Source organism: Ammospiza nelsoni, chromosome 9, assembly GCF_027579445.1.
Source record: "Ammospiza nelsoni isolate bAmmNel1 chromosome 9, bAmmNel1.pri, whole genome shotgun sequence".
Taxonomy (NCBI): Eukaryota; Metazoa; Chordata; class Aves; order Passeriformes; family Passerellidae; genus Ammospiza; species Ammospiza nelsoni.
The window spans coordinates 33,706,892-33,724,872 of NC_080641.1; the positions used below are offsets into that span (position 1 = coordinate 33,706,892).

Consider the following 17,981-nt stretch of genomic DNA (forward strand, 5'->3'; position numbering starts at 1 on the left):
CCCATCAGCCAAGAAGGGTCTGCTGAGGTCCAACCTGTGTTTCATCACCCCCTGAGAGTGCCTGCAGGCAGCTCTGAGCCAGCTTTTCCCAAGGAAACAAAAGCAGATATATCTGGCTATAAATTTAGCTTATGTGCGATAGTAGTCTTGCATTTCCTTCATCTTATTTCATTGCATTACATTCCCAAAAAGAGCTAGAAATACAGCATTTCAATCATAATAACCTAGAATTGAAGCTTTGCAGCGTCCAGGTGTATTTCCCATCCAGACTCATGACTGTCATGACGAATCATCTGAATTATTAGGAAAGAAAACACCATTTTCCCCTATAATACCATATTCTTTTCTGAGTCCAGACTGTGAGGCAGAGTTACACCATTTCCAGGATTTAGTGGGTGCTGTGGTAGGCTCAGGATTTAGCCTGCTTATCAGTGGTTGGCACTCTCTTGGGGGAATCCAGTGGTGGCAAATGGCTCTGTCTGTCAGTCAGGCCAGCAATGGGGACGTCAGTGGGGTCAGCAGTGCAGCCTCTGCTGGCCATGGCTGGAGACCCCTCTCACCAGTGACCTGCAGTGCTCGAGCCTTGGGCACTGACAGAGGGCTTCAGTCTCCACTGCTGCTCACCATTAACCTCCACGAGCAAAGCATTCCCACAAAAAATTCATGCAAGGCGAGGATGACAGGAAATATTCAAAGCATGAAATGAATGCTTATAGCATGACAAAGCAGTGCTTGAAAGACATGAAGAGTTCATTGCGCTTGGAGTGGCTGAGCACTGCAAAGGAGAGGAGAAATAAATGTGGCTCCAGTATATGTTTTTATTTCCCATTGTGTGTGTGCAGAAAAAAACAATGAGCCCTTCCAATGGGTAAGGTGCGTAAATGCAGCTAATTATTCTAAGTCTTTTCAAAAATGCATTTTTATTCTGTTGCTCCGTCCCATTCTCCGTCCCATGAGTCTTTATCCATGAGATGACAGCAAGGGCCATCTAGAGGGCAGCTTGGAAATGGGATGGCCAGGAGCAGCCTCTTAGGGAACTCCTGAGCTTCCCTTCGCAGGGTCAAGGATTTTCTTTGCCCCGAGGGCACCTCAGTGCCAGGTCACTGCCCCCTGCTCTGTGCCAGCGCTGGGATGGGCAGGCAGCCATCCTGTGCCCATGTCCCACGCCCCAGGACACAGCAGCTGGAGCTGTGAGCAACCACCAGCTTTCACTACAACTGTTTTTAATGTCTCTCTTCTTGAGAGAGCTGCTGTTTAATTAGCAGCTGGGAGCTGGGTTGCGTCAGGGTAATTGCGGCCGCCGGAGCGGACCACAGGCTGAAGGATGCTTGGAACACCACCCTGCCCACCAGGAAGCTGGGCACTTAGGGGAAGCAGTTTATTTGTGGTGTGGGCATCGTTTAATTTCTGTTGAGTGGAGAGGGGAGTTTATTAGTGGAGGGAGGATGGGATGCCAAGGTCTGGCTCACAAAACAAAACCCCAAACCTTTCTGTTTGCCTTTCTGTGTAAAAATTCCCTGGTGCTCGGTAATGTAAGACAAGGGGAAAATTTTACTTGCAGGAGAATTGCCTTCCACAATAACCAAGAGAAAAAACACAGAACGCCCACACCAGAGCAGCATGATCCAAAATGTGAACTTTTTACGCCTCCCCAACCTTCTAGGTTAGGCTTCCAACCAAGTGATCTTTTATTATCAACATGATATACCCTTGACACAATTTGGCGCAGTGAAGCTTCTTCTGCTGAACTCGTGATTCCATTTACTAGATCTGATGAAAGTTCTGTGAACCACAGTAAAATGTGATAATTAGTAGTTTAATTCTTTTAGGGTGTGCGTATTAATTGAAAAGGCTTGAACTATAAATACAGGGCCTGTGGATAAAAGCCCCCTCTGAAATCAGTTGCTTCACCCAAGTATTCATTACTCCACATCTCCTTAGGTGGTGTCTCTTTGTGGCAGTGAGTGGGAAACCTTCTCTCAGAGATCACACTAGGCTGGCTCACCGCTGCTCTCCTGCCATCAGAAGTGCTTCCTGGCCAGAATTTTGCCCTCTGTGGTCAAACCTCTGGAAGTTAGGAATGTGTGCTGGGAGCTGTGCTGTGTCCTGGGGAGGCACTGGCTCCCTTCCTGCAGGACTCAGAAGGGGATGAAGGCTTGAGGCAGAGGCAGTGGGTGGGTGGGTGTCTTTCTGTTTTCTAACAAGTCCACCCAAAGGCATCAGAGATTCTCTGTGACTCCAGTCCCAGCCAGTCTGACACTTCTTAGCAAAAGGTGCTTTTCCTCCCACCTACCCTTCACTGTACCTGAACTGGCAGCACCTAAACTTCAGTGGGTGGCTTCAGCCAGAGCTCAGTTCATCCAGATGGGAATGTCCAAGTGTAGATAAGGGATTGCACTTTCCCTTATCTTTTCCCCTTACCTTTGTTCTTTTGCTCTGACTTCCTGACCAGCACAGAAGGTGTTCTGTTGCCTCCAGACCTTTCCAAATATATCTCCACACTATGGAAATGTGTGTCATTTTTTCACACCTTCCTCTGGTTTCTGTCTGTGGCGTAGTGCCTTTATGAATCTTGTGGTTTTACAGGTACAAGGTGGTTTGCTTTCAAATGGATCCAGACCTTCATACTCATACTTGGTTTGCACACTCAGAAAAATCCCATATGTCTGCACATATTGCAGATTCTTGGGTTTATCAGGTGCTTTCCAAGTGACCTTAACTTTGTAAGCCTGGAGTTGTGTGCCCCAGCACGGAGGTGCCTGTGAAGGGCAATGCACAGCTCCTGAAAGCAGCATAGGGAACTGCTGCTGTGTTTAGGGGGGCCCTTTAGTGACACCAGGCTCCCAGAAAAGGCCCCATCACTTCTATAGATAATTAGATACTATTTTTTAATTGCAGAAGTTGCTAGCTAGGAACTGGAAAGAAAGTTCAGGGCAGTTTTCATAGAGTTGTGAGAATAAAATCCCCTCTGAAGCCTGGCCCTGGTGTGACCGAAATGGAAAAGTACCAGATCCATTTCTTGGAAAGTGAGAAGGAGGCTTTTATTTGCAATGGTCCGCAAATATTTTCCCAGGAGGTAGTGAGCATGGCAAAAGGGGCAGGAGGAAGGTGAGGAGAGTGAGGCACACTTGTAAACACCCTCCTTTCCCTCTGCTGTTGTTATCTGGCACTAAAAAAGGGCGCCGCAAGTTGTTTACAGCGGTTCGTGTTGTTCGTTCCTGCTCCTTTCTCAGTGCCCTATCTTCCCTTGGACAACTTTTTTTCTGGCTTGTGATAGTGTCTGGGTAGGTTTGGGCAGTGGGGTGGTAGGAAGGTGCAAGTTGATTAAATGTGCTGCTTGCTATGAGCATTTTCATGTCTGCTGTCTTAACATTTTTTTGTTAACCACTGTTGCAACTGAAGAAAATGCTGAAGTTTGACAGTTGGGAGTTACTGCTGAGTGTGTGCTGTAAACTATATCATCCCTCTGCCTTCTCCCTTTCTCCCCCTCCTGCTGGAACCAAGTGATTTATAAAATGCCTTCACATTCTTGAGTGAGTTCACACCATCACCTCCAGGCACTGCACTGAGGAGTCTTAGGAGTGGATGGGAAACACAGATCTGATAGCTGGTATTTTTCTCTGAAAGAGGAAAAAAAAAAAAAAAAAAGGCAAAAAGGGCTGATTAAATTTAAAGGAGAAAAGTTTCCTGCTGTGCCCCAGAGTAGATCTCTGTAGTCAGTGAAGCACCTTGTAGTAAACAAGAGATGTGCGTGGTTACAGTGGGGTTTTATTATTACCCACTGCCATTGTTTTCCGTTTTCATAAGATTCAATTAATGCAATCATTTTAGAGTGTCTCTAATCATTACCTCCCGCCCTCCCTCACTTGCACTTGAAGCAAGGGGATCTGCTGCAAGCCACACTCTGCTGTGAGGAGCCAGCGTCTCGCTCCATCCCTGCCGAGGGGAGGCACAAGGAAATGATGGGGCTGCTCCAGGGGATCCAAATATTTATCTTCTCTCTGTCTGGCCCTTGCAGGACACAGGGTCAGCACCCCAACCTGGATGTGGTGTGCCCTCCCATGGGGTCACCATGGCACCCCAGCAGTCCCCCTGTCCTGGCCAAGCACTGGGGTGCCAACAGCAGCTCTCAGACCATGCTGGGCCAAAGCTTTTGCTGGGATTTCTTCTCCCAGGATCATAAGGGAGGGATACTGCTTATGTGGCTGTACCACTCTTACTCACCCAGAGAACCCAAAGCTCTGTCCCAGTTATTTTTCTACTTTAATTCCTTACTCTTAAGATTTTATCTGCAACAGAAGGCTCTTTGGCAGCTGCATCTCCATCTGAAAACCCGCTGGTGTTTAAGGGGGTGTCCCCACCTGACCAGCTTTGCACTGCAGACCTCCTGCAATTTTCCCACATGTTAGACCTCAAAAGCCTGATTTTCAGAATCAGGGAATTCACATTCAGGAAGTTTCCAGCAGCAGAATGCAGAGAGCTGGCCCTGTCCCCCATGCTGTACAGAGGGGAGCCAATTTCAGTGTACAGCCGAGCATGCCAGAGCTGGAGCTGCAGGGGAAGGGAGGAGGTGAGGGGCAGGAGAGGCAGGACAGCAGCTTGACAGGCTGAGGAGGCTGTGCTTTTGAGGCAGGAGGGGATCCCCACAGATTTCTGTGAGGGAAGGCTTAGAGCAGTGGTTGGGAAGTGGCCCACGGCTCCATTTAAATCAGTAACAAAGTGGGCTGGAAAGGATGTGACAACCCCAGCAAGCAGCTGAGCAATGAGGCAGCTCAGTGCTAGTGAATCCAGATTTCTGTCTGCCATGGCCATGAAGGATGGATTTGCAGTAGGACTGGGGGCTGTCCACTGTTAGAAGGAGAGGGAAGTAAAGATCATCCCGTGTACAATGTAAATGTAAGTTGTTATTACTACTATCGCTATGTCAGCCGTAAACTGTTCCCACGAGAACTGAGATGCAGCATCATTGAAAAAGAATGTCTTACTGTGAAATGGGCAGCAGAAACACTGTGGCATTATCTGCCAGGCAGTGAATTTACCTTGGTGACAGATCATTATTCCCTCCTGCAAACGAACCGGATGAAGGGCAGCAACACCAGGATAACTCAGCAGGCCTTGTATTTTACAGGCCTCTGGATTGAAAAAACAAACAAACAAAAAGTAGCCAGATAAAACTGTGAGGATGGAGAATGTCAAGAGAGATTGCCTGGGGCAAGAAATGGGGAAGAAAGCAAATTTTCTTCCATATCTGTGCTGACATGATACGTGGACTAAGACATGGATTTAACAGTAGGCATTAAAACGAGACACCAGTGGTGAACCTAAAATCCTTCCTGTCCCTCTGTAATCACTGGAGATACCAGGTCTTTTGATAATTAATCTCTTTCTGTTGAACCTCAGGGAGTTTTAAAACCAAGATGTTTCAAACACTGCAAATTGCTCTGGACCTGAGGTTCTGCTTCTGGAGGAAGCCACCCACCCCTGTCCTGCTCATCCAGAGCAGACAGAGTTGAGACAGAGTTGCTCAAGAGCAAAGGTGGATCTAACAGGGCATGTGGACTTGGCTGAATGATTTCTTCATCATTAGATGTAGGGAGTAGAAGAGTGGACAGGCTATCTACTGCCCACGTGTACTTTTTCCCTTTCTGTTTTTCTTTTGCATTCTACAGAATGGGAGTTTCTTAGATAAATTACCAATTTTTGACAAGCATTCATGTGCTCTGTAGAAGAATGTGTCAAGGGATGGGCACACTGGAAGAGAGAATTTCCTCCCCAGCTCTTCCAGTGAAGTCTTGTTCTAAACTGCCCAAATGAAGCCATTATTCAAAAGTAAAAATGTTCTGTTCCAGTTCTTGTTTTCATTCTTTCATGTGTCTGGGGACTCAACTTCTGTGAAAAAGAGCCCATTCTCACAGGACGCCTTGCCTAATTTTGCAGACAAGAGAGGTTCAGCTATTCCAATTACGATGAGATAGGAATCTGAAATGTTTGGGATCGCATCCATCCTGAGCTGAACTCTAACTTTTCCAAAATCCATCCATCATTATTTTTCCCTTTATTTCCACATTTCAGTAATGCAAGCAAAGGAGGATCTGAGAAGAAATGAATGTTTATGCATCATAAACCATAATAGATGGGTTTTCTTTTACCTGAGTTGCTTTAGTTTAATGTAGAGCTCTCTGCCAGTGGAATTCCTTTTCCTTTTTCATTCTTTCCTACCAGCTTGAAAGTCAGGCAGAGTACAAACTGTCACAGGCCAGACTGCTAAGTGTGGCCCAGAATTATGAAGTCCTGGCCTCTGTGGCATCTTCAGATTGTCTTAAACACATGAGGATAGGACAGTCCACCCCAGTGCCATGTTTCTGCATCACTGGGTATTGCACTCTGCCATACACACTGACTGCTGGGATGCGTTAGATGGTCTAGAAAGACAAAAATCTTCTACCACAGGAAAGGGAGTGCAAAGGTTTAGCTGTCCAGCCCAGCTTCCAGCTCTTGGTACCCCAAGGATATGCCTGAGTTGCTGCAGGCGCCCTCCTGGGATGGCACATCCCACCAATGTCATCCCAATTCCCTGAGCACCTCCCCTGGAACCACCCAATCTGCCACATGTGGGATAAGCCCTTGAAATCAGCGAGGGATGAGCAAGGTCCCTCTGTGTCTCTTCTGTTTGCTGTGTTCGTGTTGAATCCCTCACCATGAGTGAACTCTGAGACCCGCTTTGGGCTGCAGCTTGAGCAGATTACACCAGAAAAATAAACTTGTTCTGTGTTCTGGCCTGACCTTGGCCTGAACCTGAGAAAGTGAATGCCCCTATCACACCAACATGTGTCTGTGGAAGTACAGTAAACACAAATGGGGGTCACTGGCCCTCTCTGTCCTGCAGTCCCAGGCCAGGAGTCTGGAGTTTTGGGCTGTCCGCCCAAGTACTTGTTAATAAATGTCCATTCTTAGTCCGTAAAGGAATGTAGACAGGGCATGCTGCCCTACAAAACACAAACTTAGAATGAAAGGGAAAGAGAGTCTCAGCCGTGGTGCAGAGCTCTGCTGCTGGTTTCCACACCCAGCAGTCTCTTCCCACTGGATTTATGTCCCTGGTTTGGGACTTGGCTGGGGAATTGCCCACTCGTACCCTGGGTGTTCTCCAGTGCTGTCTGTGGTTAACCCTGAGTGCAGCAGAGCTTGGGAAGGCAGTCACTCAGTCTCTGGGGCTGCTTGGGGCTGCAGAGACCTGGCAGAGCCTGGGATTTGAGCCTGCAGAGCCTGGGTCACCCCAGGACAGGGTTGTGCTGCTTCCAGGGGTGTGCAGCACTTTGCCCGTGCACCTTCACTCTCCCAGGGGAGCCAGTCAGGGACAGACGATTGCATGGTATGGTGTGACTGGTGACACATCTCATCCCTCCCCAGACACAGGAATAACTAAGGTGTAAAGTTAGTTAAAATAACTGATGTGTAACCAGTAGACATCAGACTAAAAGCTATCAGAGTTAGTTCTGTGCAAAGAATACATGAGAGAGACTCCTGGAGAGAAAACTCCAAAAATTCAATTTCAAGGACAACAGGTAAATACACATGGAGTTTACTGTGAATTGCAGTTGGCTCACCATTGGTGTGTCAGCTGAGACCTGACACCACCACCACCAGATCAAGACTTAGCTTCCATGCCCAGCACTCTGAATTTCACATCACATTTGTACAATCTCATCTTGAGCAGATACTTCCATCATCGTGGTGTCCTGCCTTTTAGAAGGGCCGTGGTGTGAAGAGAGGGGAGTGCCAGGAAGGGAGGATGAGAGGAGAAGCAGTGGATGAATCACCAGGGTTTGTGTCCACATCACCTAGCAGAGTGAGGCAGGGGAGCTGCCCTCCCCTGACCCTGTCCCCAGCAGCTCCTCCAGGACTCTGGGCTTTCCTAGAGAATCCTGGAAATAATAATACCATATTATCTGGGTGCATGGATTATTCCTATAACTATAAACTAACATGCACATTAAACCCCCCCCCCCCCAATATCTCTTTTTACAGCCCCCTTATTCTGTGTCCACAGGGCTTCAGACTACCTTGGTCCAGCTTTGAGTAGCCTTGGAGGGTGCACTTGTCTCCCACCAGCTGAGGGAGGGTTTTTTAGATCCTGAAATAATTACAGCATCCTTGAGTGCAGTTGTATAATTTCTTGGCAAAATGCTAATTACAGCAAGGTGTTTACACACAATGCTTATTTAAACTTAAGACTTATTTAAAAGAACCTGCATACTTCTAGTAACTGTGTGTCACAGCTTTATTGAGGATCATGTTTTTCATGCAGATTGTGTTCCCATGCTCTGTTATCAACGTAAATGAGCCCATGGCTTTATGTTCAGGCCTGAATACTTCCAGGGCATCTGAATCATGCTGGTATTTCATTTCACCATCTAAAATTACTTTTGAAATACTATGTTTTTTTTAACTTGCTGTGTTATGGCAATTAGAAATCGCTGTGTTTACTAGGAACAGAGAGTCCAGCAGAGCAGAGTGTTTAATGTGATGAACAGTGTTAGGAGCTCATAGAAAAGTCAGATGCGTGTCGACACATATCAAAGCTGTTCTGCTGCTCAGAATGACTGTTCGTGATACTTGTTTCATGATAAACTTCCTCAGAACATGATGTTACTGGAAAAAAAAAAATGATCCACTCTGAGAAATACGCAGGTGACACAGTTGAGTCAGCAGATGCAGCAGTGACACAGGCTTACGTTTATAAAAATCCCCTCTGAACTTTTGTCTCCTGCCGTGTGTACATCAGAGCCCTGAAATCTGTCCTGCTTCTTGGTGTCACTTGGTGGCTGTTCAAACTAGCAAAAATCTTCCCACCACCCTGATGAGGAGGTAGATTCCCAGCTTTAAAAGTCTCAATAGTCAAAAAACTTTCCCCTTTCGTAAGTAATTCACCATATAAATGTTAGCATCTCCGGTGACCACTGATACCTCCGGGGAAATGATAAACATGGAAAAATAACAGACTGTTGTGGAAACCAGACAATCCTACCTCCCATCCGAGAGGGTTTAATTATTGGAGTTGCAAGCGTTTTGCCGTGCACGAGCATCTCGGCATTCATAGGTGGAAAGTACATCATGCTGTGTTTGAAATATCAACTGGATTTCAAAGAAGGCTTTGTGCTTCGGCATGGACCTTTCTTAGCCTCCTGCAGATGGTTCCTGTTGCTGAAAAGAGACATGACTTGTGAGATGGGGAGACCTCCGTGCCGATTTTCCGTGCCGCTCTAATCCCGCTTTACACCCATAAAGGACTTCAGTCCTTAAGCCTTTACCCTCTTTCTCCTAAATATTAAAATTATTTTCGTGAGTGTCATACCGTATTAAAGCAGAATGAAAATGGTTTTAACAATTGCTGGCATGGGGCTTCTGTACAGCATGTGTGTCACAAATCATGTCACTTTTCAGCAATAGGGCTGCTGCCAGCGGGAGGCTCAGAAATGCTCATGTTAATCAAAAATTTTAATTTCAAATCAAATTGACAGTTTACACATGGTGAGAAATGCTTCTCACCATGTGATATTTCAGTATGCTACACTGGGCAAAATGGGTGCACTTTCCTGTTAAGAATTTTGACTACAGTATCTGCAAATTTATGGGTTTCAGTGTATTGGGTATGGTAGTGGTTGATCTGAGGGAGCCCCTTGGAGAATAGGAGACAGAAGGGTTTTCATGCAGCCTGGCACTGGTGAGCCGCTGTTGGCACATGCTGCTGGAGAAATGACAGGTATTCAATAAACATCACTATGGTTAAGAGGAAGATTTAAAGGAGGGAGGGGCTGCGGTGCTATAAACAGGATTTGAAACAAATGTGCTTATTTCAGCCCGTGATTAGTCTGAATACCTAAGTATTCCACACCAGCTTTTAAATATCCTTACGTTTATTTTCACACTGATGTTCTTCACACAGCATGAACAATAATATTTATGGCATTAATACTGTAGCTAAATTCTGATTTGGAGCAGTGCAAACCCAAGTAGACTCTGCGTGTTCCACGGCACGCTCCGGTGGCGTGCGGTCCACAACGCGGCCACAACACACAGCCCTGCCATCGGCTCCTTCCTCCTGCCAGCAGCATCCCAGAAACCCATGGACAGGCAGATTCAGGAGGCAAAATAGCAGCTGATGCTTGGTGAGGAGGGAGAGGAGCAAGGGCAGGTGATGGAGAGAGGAAGGAGCAAGGGCAGGGGATGGAGGGAGGAGCAAGGGCGGCTGATGGAGCGCGCGCGATCAGCCTCAGACAAGTGAGTTGTACAAACCCACATTTTCAGGCATCACCACAAATAAGGTCAAAAAATAAAACAAAAACATCAAAAAACGACCAGTGGATAGAATTTTGATCCTTGCATTATTCTCTTTAGGAGGTTTCCCAGCTGTCTGGGGGTTCCTGAGGTTAGCGCAACGCCAAGCTCGTGATTAGACATTATTTTCTGGAGGCCTTGGAGATGGAGATGGGCAGGGATGGCAATATTCCCTTCTGGGTCTTCCCCTCCAGTGCCCAAATTTCCCATGGGGTGGGTGGGTGCCTGTTGGTGGGAGCACCCTGCAGCACCACATGCTGCCAGCTTTCCCTGGCAGCTCCGTTTGGGCACTGAGTCACTGCCAGTATCACCACAGACCTTGGAGATCTCAGCTGTCATTGCTCTTGTAACCAAGGGTTGATGTGAAAATATGAAGATAAATAACTCCTTCATATTATTATTTTCAGGGAGGCAGGCTTTTCTTTTTATTACTCTTTTTATTGTTGGATGCTATAAATATTCCAGAATTATTATCCCAAGGTAGATTTCATCTCATTTACTTTGAAACGCTTTTGAGGAGGCATATTATTTTATAAGCTGCCAAATGAGTATGACCATTTATAATTATTTTTTTCTTCTTTTCTTTAATATTTCATTTTTGGATGGAGGACCTGAAACAGAAATATGCTAATTTAAGACATCTGTTGTTTTTCAAGCTATAGGCCCCTATCGGTATTAATGCAGGTTTTTTTATCAAATTGGGTTTATGGTAGACAGGGAGATTCTAAATTTTTATCATTATATCAAAAAATGGTATTTAACTAATTTCTCACACACACGAGTACTGAAAAGTACCCAGTGATGTGAGGAGTCATCGGAAATGAAAACCCACAGCAGACATCTTAGATCTTGGAATGGTTTCCATTACACAAGGTCTTTAATGTGAATTGAAATGCTTTCAATGTTTCAAGAAGACCTTTGTCTTCAAGAGAAAGGAGCTACCCGTGTGCCACCACTTGGACAAAACCTGACATGATTGATTGCAATCTGTAATCGCTTCATTAACGGTAATAAGTTTCCATTAATTCCACTATCTCTGCACTTAAATATAAAATGAGTTGGAATCTCCCAAGAGCTGAGGCTGCAGTGGATCCTGGCAGGATCAGGCTGTTGGTGACACACCTGATGCCATGTTTGCTGTGGTCCCACGTTTATTAATTTGGAGCCCAGACTCTGAAGCTCAGTATGACAAATATCAAAAGCATAATTAGGCATTTTTCTCATTAGAGATTCTAAAGTGCCACGAGTAGGAAAGGTAGCACATAGGTTACACATGTATTTGTGTTCTGGTTCACGTCTGGAGCATCCCTGCTCAGATGGGTTCCTTAGGGAAGGGTCAGAGTCCCTCCTCCAAGCCATCCCCAGCAGACATTGATTCCCAATGGCCACAAACCATATGGAAAAGGAGCTGAACTTGAGCTCTGGGCGCCCACAAAAATGAGCAATTTTAGACAGACAATTTCACTGTCTGCTGGATACAGACTTTTTAGCCAAAACCCAAAAAGGCAAATCATTGACCGGTGGTTTTGCATATTGTGAAGGGTTAACAAAACTTTCATTATCACAGTCTATTAAGCCAGGACCAGGAAACAATTTCTAATCAACACTCAGATCTGGGCAGGGATTGTGCAGTCTTTTGTAGGAGGCCTCAGATCTGTGTTCTCTATTCTCACATGCTCACTTCCAGCTGTTGTCATTGAAATCCCACATAATCTCCCCGGGTCAAAGGGCAGTCATCCATGACTGCCGCTGTTAGGAGGTTATGCTGATTTCTGTTGTCAAATATTGGCCCTTTTCTCTTTCAATCACTCCCATTCTGCTTTTTTTAACAAGAAAGATCCAGCCTAGAATTGTATTACATGACTTTAAAGTCTTAAAAGTGTTCCTCTATTGTACTAACACGACATGCCCCGGACGGTCTAATCCATCCTGCTATGGGCCACAAAGAAAGTTCTGGTGCTTCTTAAAACCTCAGCCAAAGGCAGGTAGTGAGTCAGGGAAAAATAACAGCATCTCTGACATGTGGCCCCACAGTTATTTTCATAAGAAAATGCACAATTTGTCCAAGGTGAGCTGCTGCTGTGGCATTAAAATTATATTGGAAATAACGAGCCGAAATAGGAGTGGGAGCATTTGTCAGGGAAGGAGAGAGAGGCTTCTGCATCACCTTTAATGTATAATGACTTGCTTAACTCTTCTATAAAATGTCCACAAATTAAAAATGTAGTCTGATTTACCATTAAGGGTTTATCATTTACAAATTTGAGGAATGCATTTTGTGCAAAGCAATTAAAATAAGGCCACCGTGGCAGCTCTGGTGATCAGCATTTGAGGGCTGCTGGTAAATGCAGATTTCATTGTTCCTACATGCTGTATCCCAGCCTGGTGTTGTCTGCCATCAGAGTGGCACAGACATTCCCTTGGACAGAATATTGTGACTGGCATAGATGGTCTCCTCCATCTCCATTTTTTTTTAGATTCAGAGTTAGTTTTTTTTTAGATATACAGCTTAGCCCCGTGGATCTTGCTTTGTATTTCCAGCATGAGATAGAGCTGAGCTATTTCTCAGCTGCCTCAGCTGGGTCAGCCCAGCCTTGATAAACTCACCTCCCAATTAAGCAGGGTGTAAGTGTTATGAAGGCCTTGACTGGAGCACACATGTTCAGTCCTTCCCTTTTTTGCTGGAGAATGCAGATTAGGAGTTGCTCCCTCAGCCCCATCCTCCTCAGCCATGGAACAGCTAATCTTTTGGGAGTCCTGGGGGTGAGCTGGGTTCCCTCTGATAACATCCCCTCTCTGCAGGCCTGCGTGTGCTGTGTGATACAGACATTAATTTTCTCATCCACATTATTGCTCCGCATTGTTTGTGAAACATGGGATTATCTAGATAGAGGATAAAACCAAAAGGAATCAAGTTGCACTTCGAGCAGAGAGGGCTTTTCTTTTAATCAGGCATTTGGTTAAGATAATAGGCTTGAGACCCTAATTGATTATTACTATTTTAAGGTTTTAAGATGGCTATTTATAGTGAGATGCTGAACATGAAAAAAGCCTTAGAAATGGGTTCAGTGTTAGTTTGGGGGACTTGTGTAATTTCAAAACACTGAAAAGGAATCAAAGTCTCCCAAAAAGCTGTTCTCTGAAGCTTAATACACTGTCACTCAGATTGTAGTGGAAGAAAAATAAGTGGATTTGGGCTTCTTCATCTTCAAAGGAGTAGCTCTCTCCTGGTTTTATTTAAGCTTGGCTTTCAGGAAACCAGCTGCATCTCTGTTTAGAAAATACCTTGTATATTTATGGTGCAATCTAGCTATTTTACAGCAAAAATAATACTGTTGGAATACGCAAGGAAGCCTGCTAATTAAATAACAATAATACCTTGAGCACCTTGAAAACATCTTCAGATATTCAATTAAGGAACAATAACCCCATGAACTTTAACCTATAGACTATATTCAGACTTTCTACATAAAAGTAATTGCATCAGTCATGATTTTCTCAAGCTACAACACAAGCTCTTGATTGGTAGCTCAACGTCTGAGACTCCTTTTTACTGCATTAATTGGGAAAGCAGACAATACTCTCCCTGTAAACTCCATTTTGGGACGAAGGTTAGTTGCCTTTGTACACGTTTACTCATTGAAATAGGAATGTTTGCTTAATAATTCAAAACAAATAGCACTAGACAACAAGTCCTAATCCTGATTTCTCCTCTGCCAGTGTAAATTAGGAGAAAATGAGGTGAAACTCTGTTTGATCAGTGCAGAAAGATTTGTTTAAAACTTCTTTGAGAGAGATCAGAATTAGGCCCCAGCAACTGAAGCCTTTTCTTCTGGCTTCTTAGCTGGGATCCAAAGGAAGAATATGTAAATGGCGTTGGGAATTTTCTCCCCAATTAAAGCAGCCATCAAGTTATGGAAAAATGTTTTCCATGTGGTACCTGGTACAGTAACGTCGTGCTGTTGTGCACAATGATTTAATAGTAACTATCTTGATCTTCGTTATTCAATTTGGTCTTATTATCCTGGATGTTTTCCCCCCTTAGGGAAAGATGATCATCCTTGTGGGCTGAAGTGAGATCTTAGGTGGTGAGCTAAGTCCTACCTGCCCCTAGACTTGCATGAAGGAGTGATTGAACCATTTATTTAATTCCTCCTGGAGGTTGTCAGCCCATCTTTGTTTGGCAGGGCAGCGAGCACGTGCTTTAGCCAGGCATGTGATGGAAGTGGAGCACGTGTTCCAGCAGCTTTGCTGAGTCAGGGCCTGCCCTGGCCAGCCACGTGCATCAATTTGTACCCAAAACTGCCGTGAATGAACTCTGAGAGGTTCATTCTGAGCACCTCCTTTACTACCAAACTGTGACAAAGCTGCAGACATAGCCTGTCATACACAGCGGTTTCAATGTCCCATCTCTTGGATGCTGAGCAAAATTATCACAGTGCAAGTGCTTCAGTAAAGTGCCCCATGAAAAGTAAATCTTGGGAGCTTTCAGGATGTTTAATCATCTTTTCAGGGCAGGAGCTTTGTAATGCTAACATCTGCATATGTAATTGCTTGACTTTACCTGTTTTTCTCCTCATTCAGAATTAAGTGGATCAGCTAAACTGATACATTTTCTGCATTTTGAGCCCTGTTAACAATGTTAGCTTTGCATCTTTTGTCAGTGCTGCTGTTTCCCAGTAATTCTTCTTTTACACATTTAGGTTCTTTGTACTATTTCCCTTGTTTTCTTCTCTCACTGTTATCCAAGCTCAGCAAAAACAAGAGTCCTAGGCCTGGATTTTGCAGTCTGAGCCATCCAGGCAAACCTTTAAAAATTCCTGAACTGCAAATTCACGGACCATACCCTAAAATACATTCAAGATCCAGCTCTAAGCCAAGGGCAAGGCTTTTCTGGGTATCAGGGTTTCCTTAATGATTGGCAAGGCAAGCCCCTGATTTCCTAATGCTTGTAAGTAAATATCAAATTGGAGAGTTGTGAAATTCACCTTCCATTTGTGAAATGTTTATTTTTGGTATTGAAGGGTGGAAATCTTGCCATGCTTGTTGCATGCTGTTGTTTAATGATTACTATTACATGTACTCCCAATAAGGAATGTTCCTGCAGGAGTAAGTGGGCATTTGAAGTGTACCCAAGATAGGAATACTGAAGTCAGCATGCTCAAGATAACTTATTCATCTTCTCTCATGCACTGAGAGTTAGAAGGTATTTTAAATGACACTTTCATTTCTGGTTTCAGTTGTGACAGGTTAAAGTAGCATGGTTTGCCTTGCCACAATCACATTTTTACTGGATAATTACAAAGGGCTCTGGGCTTTCCCTTTAAAAGATCAGCCAAATATCCTACTGTGGCTGTGATTCAGGGTTTGAGGTTTTTTTCCCCTTCCATATTTAAATTTCACCTTCACTCTCCTGCCTGGGAAATGCAGGTGGGAGTGGACGGCAGAGCAGAGCCAGGGTGGTGTGCTGCAGGAAAAAACAGCACGTGGCAGATGTTCGTGGCATTGCTGGATGCACTTCTGGAAGTTGCTCAGATGCTGCCATGATGAGCACAGTGTGAGAAGTTACATAGCATGGACTGGCTTCCCTCTGAAGGGCTCTGCGGAGTAGTAAGCGTCCTGGCCCTGGTCCAGCAAGGCACTTAAGCATATGCTTAATTTTAGGCACATGAGTGGTTTCAGTGAAGACCTAAGAGAATTATTTTTAATTCACAGATCATTTAATTCAATAGGCAGGTCTGCTGCAGCATATGAAAAGTAGATCTTCATATTAAAAATACTTGGGAAATCGGCGATGAACAAACGTTGTGTATGGGCAGCAACCGTTTCTAAAAAGCAGAATGAGGTAGTCATCACCTTTATTGTGGGAAAATACAAAGCAGATCAGGCAATAGCACTTACAGCTATCTGGGAGCTATTTCTAAATTGAAAATAAGGAAAAATAAAAGCTTGTAAGAACATTTTTTTTCATTTGAAGTAGGGAAAAATTTATTCTCTTGATGTAAATAAAAACCTTGTTTGCAGATTGAGGAATTTGTTTGTGTTGAATTTCAGCATCAATTTCAATATTTTATAGTACATTTATCTACAGCTGGAGCATGACAGATTTGTGTATATTTATATGTTTGTGTACATAATACATATGTATACACACATACACAAGGATGCCCAAAGATATACATATACACAGTTTGAAAACTCATCATTATTGCTGGAGTATAAAAACATGCCTGATGCAGAAACTTGTCTCGAGTCTGTTAGCTTAGAGACTGCATTCATCTGGCACCGCGGGCTCCTCGCAGAAACAGGGAACTTCTTCTGTGGAGGAGCAGAATTCCATCAGATCTTGGCTGGAGGTGGAAGGCTCACCTCCCTCCAGATCTCTCCCAAACCTTGCCCTGACACACAGCCTGACATTCCACCCTCTGCAGACCCGCGCAGAAGGTGCATTCTTTTAGCATCCCATCCCACAGGTAGAAATGGCAGTGCGATATTCTGGGTTTGTTTCAACAACCCCAAAAAGAAAAGCCAGGAGTACAAACGTGCAGCTGGCATTAGTCCTGTTGCTCTGACCACTAGATGAGGGTGCACAGGTATTCCCAGCAGGAGCGTGGGGTGCAGGAGAATACACGGAATGCAGGGAAACCGTACTGAGCCTGACAAACAATTACCGGCGGAGCAGATGGTGCCCCTGCAAAACATTCAATAATAAATGTGTGCGTGCGCCGGAATCGGTGACTCTAAGTAGGACAGCCTAAAAAGGTATGCCACTTATCCTGTGGGCAAGCAGGACTTTACAGTTCTTTTAATAATCCCTTTATCCTGCGATTTCTGCTGTGACCCTGATTTCCCAAGCAGGAGGTCAGCCCGAGTGCTGCCTTCCCTCCCTCCCTCTCGCTGAGGTCCGGCTCTGTCCCGGCCTGGCTGCAGCTCCTTTGTCACTGAGCACAGCCGTGAAAATTAAATGAACATTTGGTGGTAGGCATGTTTGCAGAGAAGAAGGGAAATGCTGTTATGTAAAGTGCCATCACATTTTGATACCGAGCGTAGAGGCATTCCTTGCACAGGGGAGCTGAGCGTGGATGCCTCAGCCCTGGTTCCTACAGACGGCCCACCAAGTTCATACTTTTTAACTTGAGATTTATTTTTCCTTTCAAAACCTAGATTTAAATGTTAGAATTTTTTTTTTTTTAGTTGAAAAGGCCTTAGTTTAATTTTTTTAACCATCTGCTCTTCCAAGATCCCCCTAGTGTAACCTTAGAAAAATGAAGAATACATCTTTAAATCTTGTTTGGTTTGAATGAATGGGTAGATAATCCTGATCAGATGTTTCTTTAGAGAATAATGTTTAAAACGATTATGGAACTTAGCTATCCTGTCTGTTTCCTAGGTACAGTATTTCATTTCAGTTGTGAAGTCATTAGGGGTCATCCAAGGTAACCGTTTATTAAAATAGTCCTCTTTTGTTTCAGATTTCCTGTTGAGATGCTTTAACATGTAAAAATCTCCCTGCTGATGTGTCATGTTAGCTTTTCTAACCTCTAGATAGAAACCACAAAGCAGCCTACATAGCTGTATGACTGGTTACCCACCTACATAAACAATAATTACTGCTAAGTGGGAAATTAGATGTCACATTTTAAGTC

At 44.5% G+C, this 17,981-nt stretch overlaps 1 protein-coding gene across 15 annotated transcripts in view; it reads left to right on the forward strand.

The window, feature by feature from the left end:
- Window positions 1–17,981, forward strand: part of NFIA (nuclear factor I A) — a 243,631-nt gene that overhangs the window by 140,819 nt on the left and 84,831 nt on the right. The window lies entirely within an intron of this gene.